Genomic DNA, 14,926 nt, shown 5'->3' with positions numbered 1-14,926 from the left:
TGCACAACACTGCCAGGACCTAGGATCAAGGGAGACACTCAAGTTTTTCAATACTATATCTCTTGACACGTTGATGAAAATAGTAATGGACTCTAAACCTTCAAGCTGCATACTGGACCCTATTCCAACTAAACTACTGAAAGAGCTGCTTCCTGTGCTTAGCCCTCCTATGTTGAACATAATAAACGGCTCCCTATCCACCGGATGTGTACCAAACTCACTAAAAGTGGCAGTAATAAAGCCTCTCTTGAACCAGAAAATATAAAAAACTATCGGCCTATATCGAATCTCCCATTCCTCTCAACAAAAATTTTAAAAGCTGTTGCACAGCAACTCACTTCCTCCCTGAAAACAAACAATGTATACGAAACGCTTTAGTCTGGTTTTATACCCCATCATAGCCTGAGACTGTACTCGTGAAGGTGGTAAATTACCTTTTAATGGTGTCAGACAAAGGCTCTGCATCTGTCCTTGTGCACCTAGACCTTAGTGCTGCTTTTGATACCATCGATCTCCACATTCTTTTGGAGAGATTGGAAAACAAATTGGTCAACATGTACAAGTTCTGGCCTGGTTTAGATCTTATCTGTTGGAAAGATATCAGTTTGTCTCTGTGGATGGTTTGTCCTCTGACAAATCAACTGTAAATGTCAGTGTTCCTCGAGATACCGTTTTAGAACCACTATTGTTTTCACTATGGTGATGTAATTCGGAAACATAATGCTAACATTCATTGCTATGTGGACAATACACAGCTGTACATTTCAATGAAACATGGTGAAGCCCCAAAACTGCCCTCCCAGGAAGCCTGTGTTTCAGACATAAGGAAGTGGATGGCGGCAAATGTTTTACTTTTAAACTCGGACAAAACACAGATGCTAGTTCTAGTTCCATAAAAACAAAGAGATCTTCTGTTGGATCTAACAATTAATCTTGATGGTTGTACAGTCATCTCAACTAACACTGAGGTACCTTGGCGTTACCCTGGAACTTGATCTCTCTTTTGAAAAACATATCAAGACAGCTTTTTTAGATCAACGTAACATTGCAAAAATCAAACTTTCTGTCCAAAAATTATGCAGAAAATTACATCCATGCTTTTGTCACTTCTAGTTTAGACTACTGCAAATGCTCTACTTTCTGGCTACCCAGATAAAGCACTAAATAAAACTTATGTTAGTGCTAAACACAGCTGCTAGAATCTTGACTTGAACCAAAAAATGTGATCATATTACTCCAGTGCTAGCCTCTCTACACTGGCTTCCTGCTTCCTGTTTCAAGGTTTTACTGCTAACCTACAAAGCATTACATGGGCTTGCTCCAACCTATCTTTCCGATTTGGTCCTGCTGTACATATCTACACGTATGCGACGGTCACAAGACGCAGGTCTCCTTATTGTCCCTAGAATTTCTAAGCAAACAGCTGGAGGCAGGGCTTTCTCCTATAGAGCTCCATTTTTATGGAATGGTCTGCATGTGAGAGATGCAAACTCGGTCTCAACCTTTAAGTCTTTATTGAAGACTCATCTCTTCAGTAGGTCCTATGATTGAGTGTAGTCTGGCCCAGTGGTGTGAAGGTGAAAGGAAAGGCACTGGAGCGATGAACCACCCTTGCTGTCTCTGCCTGGCCGGTTCCCCTCTCTCCACTGGGATTCTCTGCCTCTAACCCTATTACGGGGACTGAGTCACTGATTTACTGGGCTCTTCCATGCCGTTCCTTGGAGGGGTGCGTCACTTGAGTGGGTTGAGTCATTGACGTGATATTCCTGTCTGGGTTGGCGCCCCCCTCGGGTTCGTGCCGTGGGGAGGATCTTTGTGGGCTATACTTGGCCTTGTCTCAGGGTAGTAAGTTGGTGGTTTGAAGATATCCCTCTAGTGATGTGGGGGCTGTGCTTTGGCAAAGTGGGTGGGGTTATAGCCTGCCTGGTTGGCCCTGTCCGGGGGTATCCTCGGACAGGGCCACAGTGTCTCCCGACCCCTCCTGTCTCAGCCTCCAGTATTTATGCTGCAATAGTTTATGTGTCGGGGGGCTAGGGTCAGTCTGTTACATCTGGAGTATTTCTCCTGTCTTATCCGGTGTCCTGTGTGAATTTAAGTATGCTCCCTCTAATTCTCTTTCTCTCTTCTCTCGGAGGACCTGAGCCCTAGGACCATGTCTCAGGACAGCCTGGCCTGATGACTCCTTGCTGTCCCCAGTCCACCTGGTTGTACTGCTGCTCTAGTTTCAACTCTTCTGTCTGCGGCTACGGAACCCTGACCTGTTCACCGGACGTGCTACCTTGTCCCGGACCTGCTGTTTTCGACTCTCTCTCTACCGCACATGCTGTCTCTAACTCTGACTGATCAGCTATGAAAAGCCAACTGACATTTACTACTGGGGTTGCTGACCCGTTTGCACCCTCTATTACCACTGTGATTATTATTATTTGACCCTGCTGGTCATCTATGAATGTTTGAACATCTTGGCCATGTACTGTTATAATCTCCACTCGGCACAGCCAGAAGAGGACTGGCCTCCCCTTAGAGCCTGGTTCCTCTCTAGGTTTCTTCCTAGGTTCCTGCCTTTCTAGGGAGTTTTTCCTAGCCACCGTGCTTCTAGATCTGCATTGCTTGCTGTTTTGGGTTTTCGGCTGGGTTTCTGTATAGCACTTTGGACTGCATAGCCTATTGGTTAGAGCGTAGCCTATTGGCAGCGTAGCCTATTGGTTAGAGCGTTGGACTAGTAACCGAAAGGTTACAAGTTGGAATCCCCAAGCTGACAAGGTACAAATCTGTCGTTCTGCCCCTGAACAGGCAGTTAACCCACTGTTCCTAGGCCATCATTGAAAATAAGAATTTGTTCTTAACTGACTTGCCTAGTAAAATAAAAAAATCAGCTGATGTAAAAAGGGCTTAATAAATACATTTCATTGATTGATTGGCCGAAGGGAGGGCGGGGGAGGGCCTTGTAGCAGTGATCTAGTGTATTGCCCACACCAGTGCTACAATCAATATGCTGGTAGAATTTAGGTAGCCTTGTTCTCAAATTTGCTTTGTTAAAATCCCCAGCTACACTAAATGCAGCCTCAGGATATATGGTTTCCAGTTTGCATAGAGTCCAGTGAAGTTCCTTGAGGGCCATCGTGGTACTGGCTTGAGGGGGGATATAAATGGCTGTGACAATCACCAACGAGAATTCTCTTGGGAGACAATATGGTTGGCATTTGATTGTAAGGAATTCTAGGTCAGGTGAACAAAAGGACTTGAGTTCCTGTATGTTGTTACGATTACACCATGAGTCAATAATCATGAAGCATACACCCTTGCCCTTCTTCTTACCAGAGAGATGTTTATTTCTGTCGGCGTGACGCATGAAGAATCCCGGTGGCTGTACCAACTCCGACAACATATCCCGAGAGAGCCATGTTTCCGTGAAACAAAGAATTTTACAATCTCTGATGTCTCTCTGGAAAGCAACCCTTGCCCTAATTTTGTCTACCTTGTTGTCTAGAGACTGGAAATTGGCGAGTTATATACTCAGAAGCGGTGGGTGGTGTGCACGCCTTCGAAGTCTGACCAGGAGGCCACTCCGTCTACCTCTTCTGCGGCGACGTTGTTTTGGGTCGGCCTCTGGGATTAGATCCAATGTCCTGGGTGGTGGTGCAAACAAAGGATCCGCTTCGGGAAAGTCGTATTCCTGGTCGTAATGTTGGTAAGTTGACGTTGCTATGATATCTAATAGTTCTTCCTGGCTGTATGTAATAACACTTTTCTGGGCTAACAATGTAAGAAATAATACATACCAAAAAAATACTGTGTAGTTTCCTAAGGACTAGAAACAAGGCGACCATCTCTGTCGGCGCCATCTTCCTCTCTAGGGACGGATGAGTTAGAGACAGTGTATATGAGGAGGACAGAGGATACATTCAGTCACAGGGGCTGTTTTAATGTTTACATGGTGAGAGAGGAGTCTGGTTCTCAGGATAATCAGGATGCCACAGGATAGATTCATGAAGAGAGATAAAGTCACTGTGTACTACTATAATAAAACACATTATATTTCTATGCCACATACACTCTGGTCAGTTTCACAATCTTCCCTAACCATGTTTCCTCATTACAGGAGTTGACTCTGAGGACAAACCCATAAACAATTTTAGGTTTATAAACACTACATTTATTTTCCATGGAACGTCCTGTGAAACACACATTCCTCAGTAGTTTTCCAAAATAGAACAATAAAATAGCATTTCCCAACACATTCAGGTCAGAGATATATTGCACACACACACAGACTTTACGAGGTGACCTGGGTGTTCCACTGGTCAACAGTCTAACAATGCTCTGTTGTTGTTTTACCAGGAACAGTCCAGTCCAGGGAATAGTAAATACTACATAGAGGAAAACAACAGAGGAAAAAACATAGATTAACGAATAAAGAGAGGGCACTTGGGCGTAAATGATGTGGAAGGAGAGGCATGATAGACATAGGGTGAGAAAAGAGGAGACGAGTGACGGAGGGAGGGAGGAGAAGAGAAGGAGACGAGTGTTGTGGTCTATCTCACAACGGGATCTGATGGAGATCAGGAGTCTCATCACTCAAAATCTCATCCCCCATCACTCCTCACTCTTCCTCACCACATCCCTCCTTCGCTCTTTCATCTCTCTGTCAAATCTCAACAGAGGCCAAGGTGTCACAGTTGTTCTCAGCAGATAGAAACATAACTCCTGGAGTGAGAAAAGTAAACACTCCACTGTGTCAGCGTGTGTGTACATTAGGGCTGGGCAGTATTTCATATTTAACTATATACCAGTATTGATGCACGGACGGGTTTGGGTTTTTACTTTACCTTCTAAAATGTTTCTTTGTTAAATGTGATACGCCACTCAGTTTTTATAGTTTACTTCTGCTACCTGAGTCACCTCTCTCCCTCGGTTGTCAATAGTTACCACAGACACAATGTCAAATTGGCTATATTGTAAAAGTTAATAAAAACAAAGCAGTTAGCAGTATGGTTAAGGTTAGGGAAGGTTAGGGTTAGGTTTCAAATCAGATTTGAAGAACATTGTAGAAATAAGCAGCGTTTAGCCATAATTCTGATGTTGTGACTGTGGTAACCTTCTCCCTCTCTCACCAAGCCTCGCCCCTCACTCAAGTAGCGCAGTTGTTATTGCTCGACCACGAGATCACAGAGTACTGTCTTTGATGAGATCACTTGCTGACCTTCACTCTTCAGTCTGCATCAATGCAGCAGATGCAACAATATGTTGACGGCAACGATGCTGCTTTCCACTTTGCTTCTTAATATAAATCCACAAGCGTTCCATAATTGCACTATTAGTTTGTGTATATTACTGTCTGCAAACAGGTAGTTGTCTTTTCTTATCAAGTTGTGGCTAAATAAATTATGTTTGCCGATAATGCTAATTGCTAGATAGCTGGCTAGTGTACTGAGTCAGTGCAAACGTAGCTAGCTAATACAGCCGGAGTAGTGCTGGTGTAGGCCTAATTTAGCATGTTTTTTGTGCAACAGTACCTTATAAATCACAGAAATAGGCAAAGCATGAATATATTACCTACATGAAGAAAGAAAAGATTATAAAGTCCCACTCCACTGTTAAACACTGACCAACACTTTGGTTCTTACCCTGTCACAAAAGAAATCCATAGAGATCTTAATAGTATTCCAATTCCTAATTCTATGAACATCTCCCTGGACTTTTCATTAGTTGTCATGTGAAACACTGTATTCAAATGGCCACTATTACAGTTGAAGTCGGAAGTTTACATACACTTAGGTTGGAGTCATTAAAACACGTTTTTCAACCACTCCACAAATTTCTTTCAAGGTATAGTTTTGGCAAGTCGGTTAGGACATCTACTTTGTGCAGGACACCAGTCATTTTTCCAACAATTGTTTACAGACAGATTATTTCACTGTATCACAAATCCAGTGGGTCAGAAGTTTACATACACAATGTTGACTGTGCCTTTAAACAGCTTGGAAAATTCCAGAAAATAATGTTATGTCTTTAGAAGCTTCTGATAGGCTAATTGACATAATTTGAATCAATTGGAGGTATACCTGTGGATGTATTTCAAGGCCTACCTTCAAACTCAGTGCCTCTTTGCTTGACATCATGGGAAAATCAAAAGAAATCAGCCAAGACATCAGAAAAAAAACTGTAGACCTCCACAAGTTTGGTTCATCCTTAGGAGCAATTTCCAAATGCATGAAGGTACCACGTTCATCTGTACAAACAATAGTACGCAGGTATAAACACCATGGGACCATGTAGCCGTCATACCGCTCAGGAAGGTGACGCGTTCTGTCTCCTAGAGATGAATGTACTTTATTGCAAAAAGTGCAAATCAATCCCAGAACAACAGCAAAGGACCTTGTGAATATGCTGGAGGAAACAGGAACAAAAGTATCTATATCCACAGTAAAACGAGTCCTATATTGACAAAACCTGAGAGGCCGCTCAGCAAGGAAGAAGCCACTGCGCCAAACTGCCATAAAGAAGCCAGACTACGGTTTGCAACTGTACATGGGGACAAAGATCGTACTTTTTGGAGAAATGTCCTCTGGTCTGATGAAACAAAAATAGAACTGTTTGGCCATAATGAACATCGTTATGTTTGGAGGAAAAAGGGGGAGGCTTGCAAGCCAAAGAACACCATCCCAACCGTGAAGCACGGGGGTGGCAGCATCATGTTGTGGAGGTGCTTTGCTGCAGGAGGGACTGGTGCACTTCACAAAATAGATGGCATCATGAGGGAGGAAAACTATGTGGATATATTGAAGCAACATCTTAAGACATCAGTCAGGAAGTTAAAGCTTGGTCGCAAATGGGTCTTCCAAATGGACAATGACCCCAAGCATACTTCCAAAGTTGTGGCAAAATGGCTTAAGGACAACAAAGTCAAGGTATTGGAGTGGCCATCACAAAGCCCTGACCTCAATCCTATATAACATTTGTGGGCAGAACTGAAAAAAGTGTGTGCGAGCAAGGAGGCCTACAAACCTGACTCAGTTACACCAGCTCTGTCAGGAGGAATGGGCCAAAATTCACCAAACTTATTGTGGCAAGCTTGTGGAAGACTACCCAAAACGTTTGACCCAAGTTAAACAATTTAAAGGCAATGCTACAAAATACTAATTGTGTATGTAAACTGATGTATGTAATGTGATGAAACAAATAAAAGCTGAAATATATCATTCTCTCTACTATTATTCTGACATTTCACATTCTTAAAATAAAGTGGTGATCCTAACTGACCTAAAACAGGGAATTTTTACTAGGATTAAATGTCAGGAATTGTGAAAAACTGAGTTTAAATGTAGTTGGCTAAGGTGTACGTAAACATCCGACTTCAACTGTACATTCTAACTGTAGAATTAGAATAATGATTCTATTTCCATAATTTCAACAGATCATCCAAGTGTTTTGATCTAAATCACCAGTCAAAAGGAAATAGCAATATTTAGTTACAAATAAGGCCTAGATTTTTTGCCCATATTGTGTAGACCTATGTGGCATTGTGGAAATTCTCAAATGAGATAAACTTTTGGTTGAAGTTTGAGTGATGAAACAATAAGAAAACCCCACTGAAATTACGAAAACCCCATTGAAATGGTGAAAATGGCAAAGAAAACATTGAAATACTTAAAATGTATGTGTTGCTAACCTAGGGTCATGCACAACTCATAAAGCAAATGTAGAACTTGTATTATTCAAAAACATAAAATACCGTAAAAAATAGAATTATATTATATTCTGTCCATATCGCCCAGCCCTAGCGTGTGTGTATGCATTTGGGGATCAGGTCTGATCTTTTCCCATGACAATGTTCTCAAACCCTCTAACGTGCTAAACTGTTTAAGTGTTTTTATGACTGTATGTTTGGAGAACTTTCGGTCTCCAGCTTGTAAGAGGGAGACAAGTCTCTGACAAGCAGACTTCCCTCACCTATCACTCAAACAGCTGTAAATTACCACAGCAATCGGGTTAGTTTAATTGAATTGCCATGTTGCATGTAGTTCAGTGTGTGTGTGTGTGTGTGTGTGTGTGTGTGTGTGTGTGTGTGTGTGTGTGTGTGTGTGTGTGTGTGTGTGTGTGTGTTGTATGGAGTCAAGTGCTCCACTGTTCACCTGTATAAATGTATACCTTCTTTTACACTCTTTCCATCCTGTCACTAGCTGCTGTATATGGGGGTGCTGTGGCAGTTTCCTCTCAGGTAATAGTGATCAGTCAACACTGTAAACATGCTGACTAGAAATGTTTCATTTGTGAGAGTGTGAGTGAAAATAAATATCCTGGGAAGTAATAAAATAAGGGATAAGATTTGAGTAAACACTGCCCAGCGAGCAAAACTAGTTGCAATGACGATATTATGGTCAGCTTATATACCGTTTGTATAAGGACGTTTTGTTGATGTCTTTAAAGCAGCAAACTGCGATTGCTACATCAAAATGAATGACATACTATATACCCATTGATTCTTGAAGAATATAACTTGTGAATGCCTCATGAGCTTAGTTCAACTGCGCTACCCCATCAGAACCCAAAATAAAAGCTTGTTTTACTCCAATGTTTGTAACCAATGTCATTGTAAACAAACACTGTATAGCCTCAAAACATGGCTAGAACTGTTCTCATGGATGGTAAGTCCTTGCATCCATTGCTCTGTCTATGAATTTGAAAGTGGTTACATTTTTCCAGCCCCATCCCTCAGCTGTTTACCATATCAGTGGCGGGGTAAACCATTTTGTTATTGTTTGAAATGCAGATTGCCTCTTTAAGCTACCACAAAAAACAATATTTATCTTGAACTATTATCTGAACAGATAACAACCAAAATATGACATCTTTCCCATGACGTCTTGTTATTCACATTAAAAATACCTCTTCATCTGGTTACAACAAGGACCACTGGGTTGTAATCTTACAACCAGAAAATGATGACATTAAGACGTCTTGTGTCAATTTGGCCCGCAGCTGTTCTCTCCAGCCCCAGCCCAGATTAGATAGTTCTAGTGCAGACTACACAGCAGGGTAAAAGGGACTGTAGTTTAACAGAACTTACAGGGCAGGATGTCCCGGTAACGGTTCTTCTCCCGGTTCTCAGGAGCTTTCCCCACCAGACAGTTATCAAATGGCTTTAAATGCTCCAAGGCCTAAAACAAACAACACAAACAACAGCAACTGAAAATATTTGCTTCTGCTATTGAAAAGGCAGACCAATGTGCATGATATGGTTAGCATACTTCATTAGTGTGTGTTTACATGCGTATGTGTATGAGGAACACAAAGTGTATACCCACCATGAACTCTCGGACCAGTTCTTGCTGGTCTAGTTGATGTTGTAGTATCTGTATCAGGGATTTCACTCTGGGCCCAGAGTATTGACTGGTCTTAGCTGGACTGATCATGGCTAGGCTGGCCAACTCTTCTTCTGAAACTATAGGTGGGCCTGGAGAGAGAGGGGAGGGAATCAGTTCTTACATTTTAGTCATTTAGCAGACCCTCTTTTCCAGAGCAACTTACAGGAGCAATTAGGTTTAAGTGTCTTGCTCAAGGGCACATCGGCAGTTTGCTAACTAGTCGGCTAGGGGATTCGAACCAGCGGGCTTTAGAGCAAAGGCTCTTAACCGCTAGGCTACCGCTAGGTGTATCCAATCCAAGATGGCGTAGCAGTCAGACGTCTTTGTCTTTGTCCTGTCGTGTCCCTTGTATATATCTTTTTACATCTTTTTCTTCGCATATCTTTTAAAAATATTTTCCTAAACCTCAACTTCTAAATACTCTCCTGCAACTTGCCTCACCCAACATGGCGTGGATCCGTGTTTTTTTCTATAGTATTTCTATTTACTTCGGATCTGGAATCCCTCAACTGAAGCTAGCCAGCTAACTACCTACCGGCTATCAGTCAGCAAACCATTGCTAGCGGTCATCAGCTAACCTTTAGCTCGGAAAGCTCTCGCCAGTTCGAACAACGTGACTCAAACCAGAGAATAACGGACCTATTATTATTTTTTATTTTTTCCCCCCATATCCCCGGATTCCTACCGCAAACTCTGAACATTTTCATCTGATCTTCACAACTAGCTAACCGCAATCCCAGGTGACTACTCCTGGCTAGCGTTTCCATCCCGGAGCAAGCACCAATTAGCCTGAAGCTAGCCCGGCCAGGGCTCCTGTGCTACCACCGAAGCCCACTCCTGGGCTACAATATCCGGACACCTTCTACTGCCGGTACGGGGCACGGAACCCCGCCGATACTCTACGACTGGAATACCGACATAATCTACCCGAGGATTCCAACAGGGCCCTCAGGTGCGACGTCCGCTGAAGGCCCATTCTGCTAACCGCGGCCTACTAGCTACCAAGAGCTACTTGGAACCCTACTAATGCCATGACTGGTCTATCGACGTCACCGCACAAAGAGGCAAAAACAGACTTACCCCCATCGCGACGTCCCCCAAAGGCTAACTTGCTAGCCCCGGTCTGTTAACTGCTAGCTTGCTTTCCCGGACTGCTAACTGCTAGCTTGCCTGCCCCGGTCTGCTAACTACTAGCCCCGGTCTGCCAACTGCTTGCTTGCTAACCCGGTCTGCTAACTGCTAGCTTGCCAGCCCCGGTCTGCTAACTGCTAGCTTGTTTAGCCCCGGCCTACTAACTGTTAGCATCGGCCTGCTAACTGTCTGAATCGCCGTGTCCCCAGTCAGCCTAACCACTCACTGGACCCATATGTTCACTTGGCTACGCATGCCTCTCTCTAATATCAATATGCCTCGTCCATTACTGTCCTGGTTAGTGATTACTGTGTTACTTCACTGTAGAGCCTCTAGACCTGCTCAATATGCCTTAACCAACCATGTTGTTCCATCTCCTACATATGCGATGACATCACCTGGTTTAAACGTCTCTAGAGAATATATCTCTCTCATCATTACTCAATGCCTAGGTTTACCTCCAATGTACTCACATCCTACCTTACCTTTGTCTGTACACTATGCCTTGAATCTAAGCTATCATGCCCAGAAACCTGATCCTTTTACTCTCTGTTCCGAACGTGCTAGACGGCCAGTTCATATAGCCTTTAGCCATACCCTTATCCCACTTCTCCTCTGTTCCTCTGGTGATATGGAGGTTAATCCAGGTCCTGCAGTGCCTAGCTCCACTCCCACTCCCCAGGTGCTCTCATTTGTTGACTTCTGTAACAGTAAAAGCCTTGGTTTCATGCATGTTAACCTCTCTAGAATAGGTGGCACCAAATCGTCCCACCTACGTAACAGCCAGTGTAATCCCGTGGCGCGTTATTCAAAAACCTAAAAAATGCTATAACTTCAATTTTTCAAACATATGACTATTTTACACCATTTTAAAGACAAGACTCTCGTTAATCTAACCACACTGTCCGATTTCAAAAAGGCTTTACAACGAAAGCAAAACGTTAGATTATGTCAGCAGAGTACCCAGCCAGAAATAATCAGACACCCATTTTTCAAGCTAGCATATAATGTCACATAAACCCAAACCACAGCTAAATGCAGCACTAACCTTTGATGATCTTCATCAGATGACAACCCTAGGACATTATGTTATACAATACATGCATGTTTTGTTCAATCAAGTTCATATTTATATCGAAAAACAGCTTTTTTTACATTAGCATGTGACATTCAGAACTAGCATACCCCCCGCAAACCTCCGGTGAATTTACTAAATTACTCACGATAAACGTTCACAAAAAGCATAACAATTATTTTAAGAATTATAGATACAGAACTCCTCTATGCACTCGATATGTCCGATTTTAAAATAGCTTTTCGGTGAAAGCACATTTTGCAATATTCTCAGTAGATAGCCCAGCCATCACGGCTAGCCATTTAGACACCGACCAAGTTTAGCCCTGACCAAACTCCGATTTACTATTACAAAAGTTTGATTACCTTTGTTGTCTTCGTCAGAATGCACTCCCAGGACTGCTACTTCAATAACAAATGTTGGTTTGGTCCAAAATAATCCATCGTTATATCCAAATAGCGGCGTTTTGTTCGTGCGTTCAAGACACTATCCCAAGTGTAAATAAGGATCACGAGCATGGCGCAATTCGTGACAAAAGATTTCTAAATATTCCATTACCGTACTTCGAAGCATGTCAACCGCTGTTTAAAATACATTTTTATGCCATTTTTCTCGTAAAAAAGCGATAATATTCCGACCGGGAATCTGCGTTTAGGTAAACAGAGGAAAGAAAACAAAGCATTCGGTCAACGCGGGCACGCGCCTGAGTCTCACAGTACTGTAACCAGCCACTACCCAAACGCGCTACTTTTTTTCAACCAGAGCCTGCAAAGCCACGATTCAGCTTTTTGCCGCCTTCTGAGAGCCTATGGGAGCCATAGGAAGTGTCACGTTATAGCAGAGATCCTCAGTCTTCAATAAACAGAGGCAAGAAGAACGACACCTTGTCAGACAGGCCACTTCCTGCATGAAATCTTCTCAGGTTTTGGCCTGCCAAATGAGTTCTGTTATACTCACAGACACCATTCAAACAGTTTTAGAAACTTTGGAGTGTTTTTTATCCAAAGCTAATAATTATATGCATATTCTAGTTTCTGGGCAGGAGTAATAATCAGATTAAATCGGGTACGTTTTTTATCCGGCTGTGAAAATACTGCCCCCTAGCCATAACAGGTTAAGGAGATGTTTATCTATAATTCTTTAAATAACAGTTTAACATTTTATCAACGTTTATGATGAGTATTTTTGTAAATTGATGTGCTCATTCACCGGAAGTTTTGGAGGAAAAAATATTTTCTGAACATCATGCGTAAAATGTAAAATGGGTTTTTTGGATATAAATATGAACTTTATCGAACAAAACATACATGTATTGTGTAACATTGAGTCCTAGGAGTGTCATCTGATGAAGATCGTCAAAGGTTAGTGCTTAATTTGAGCTGTATTTCTGGTTTTTATGACGCCTCTCCTGCTTGGAAAATGGCTGTGTGGTTTTTCTTGTTGACGCTCTGAAATCAGACAATGTGGTTGGATTAGTATCTTTAAAATTATGTAAAATAGTTGTATGTTTGAGAAATTTGAATTATGAGATTTTGTTGTTTTGAATTTGCCGCCCTGATATTTCACTGGCTGTGTCCCGCAGGTGGGACGCTAGCATTTCTCCACGGCTAGCATTTCTCCACGGCTGGCCATGCTTTCCACCTGGCTACCCCAACCCCGGTCATCTGCCCAGCACCCTCCACAGCAACCCGCCAAAGCTCCCACCATTTCTCCTTCACCCAAATCCAGATAGCTGATGTTCTGAGAGAGCTGCAAAATCTGGACCCATACAAATCAGCCGGGCTAGACAATCTGGACCCTCTCTTTCTAAAATTATCTGCCGAAATTGTTGCAACCCCTATTTTTAGCCTGTTTCGTATCGTCATAGATTCCCAAAGATTGGAAAGCTGGCGCGGTCATCCCCCTCTTCAAAGGGGGTGACACTCTAGACCCAATCTGCTACAGACCTACATATATCCTACCCTGTCTTTCAAAGGTCTTCGAAAGCCAAGTTAACAAACAGATTACCGACCATTTCGAATCCCACCGTACCTTCTCCGCTATGCAATCTGGTTTCAGAGCTGGTCATGGGTGCACCTCAACCACGCTCAAGGTCCTAAACGACATAACCGCCATCGATAAGAGACATTACTGTGCAGCCGTATTCATCGACCTGGCCAAGGCTTTCGACTCTGTCAATCACCTCATTCTTATTGGCAGACTCGACAGCCTTGGTTTCTCAAATGATTGCCTCGCCTGGTTTACCAACTACTTCTCTGATAGAGTTCAGTGTGTCAAATCGGAGAGCCTGTTGTCCGGACCTCTGGCAGTCTCTATGGGTGTGCCACAGGGTTCAATTCTCTGGCCGACTCTCTTCTCTGTATACATCAATGATGTTGCTCTTGCTGCTGGTGATTATCTGATCCACCTCTACGCAGACGACACCATTCTGTATACTTCTGGCCCTTCTTTGGACACTTTGTTAACTAACCTCTAGACGAGCTTCAATGCCATACAACTCTCCTTCCGTGGCCTCCAACTGCTCTTAAACGCAAGTAAAACTAAATGCATGCTATTCAATCGATCACTGCCCGCACCTGCTCGCCCGTCCAGCATCACTACTTTGGACGGCTCTGACTTAGAATACGTGGACAACTACAAATACCTGGGTGTCTGGTTAGACTGTCAACTCTCCTTCCAGACTCACATTAAGCATCTCCAATCCAAAATTAAATCTAGAATCGGCTTCCTATATCGCAACAAAGCATCCTTCACTCATGCTGCCAAACATACCCTCGTAAAACTGACCATCCTACCGATCCTCGACTTCGGTGATGTCATCTATAAAATAGCCTCCAACACTCTACTCAACAAACTGGATGCAGTCTATCACAATGCCATCCGTTTTGTCACCAAAGCCCCATACACTACCCACCATTGCGACCTGTACGCTCTCGTTGGTTGGCCCTCGCTTCATACTCGTCGCCAAACCCACTGGCTACAGATTATCTACAAGTCTCTGCTAGGTAAAGCCCCGCCTTATTTCAGCTCACTGGTCACCATAGCAGCACCCACTCGTAGCACGCGCTCCAGCAGGTATATCTCACTGGTCACCCCCAAAGCCAATTCCTCCTTTGGTCGTCTTTCCTTCCAGTTCTCTGCTGCCAATGACTGGAACAAACTGCAAAAACCTCTGAAGCTGGAGACTCATATCTCCCTCACTAGCTTTAAGCACCAGCTGTCAGAGCATCTCACAGATCACTGCACCTGTACATAGCCCATCTGTAAACAGTCCATCTATCTACCTACCTCATCCCCACACTGTATTTATTTATCTTGCTGCTTTGCACCCCAATATCTGTACTTGCACATT

Source organism: Salmo salar, chromosome ssa01, assembly GCF_905237065.1.
Source record: "Salmo salar chromosome ssa01, Ssal_v3.1, whole genome shotgun sequence".
Taxonomy (NCBI): Eukaryota; Metazoa; Chordata; class Actinopteri; order Salmoniformes; family Salmonidae; genus Salmo; species Salmo salar.
The sequence above is the reverse complement of the archived record's forward strand: the minus strand, read 5'-3'. Positions refer to the sequence as shown.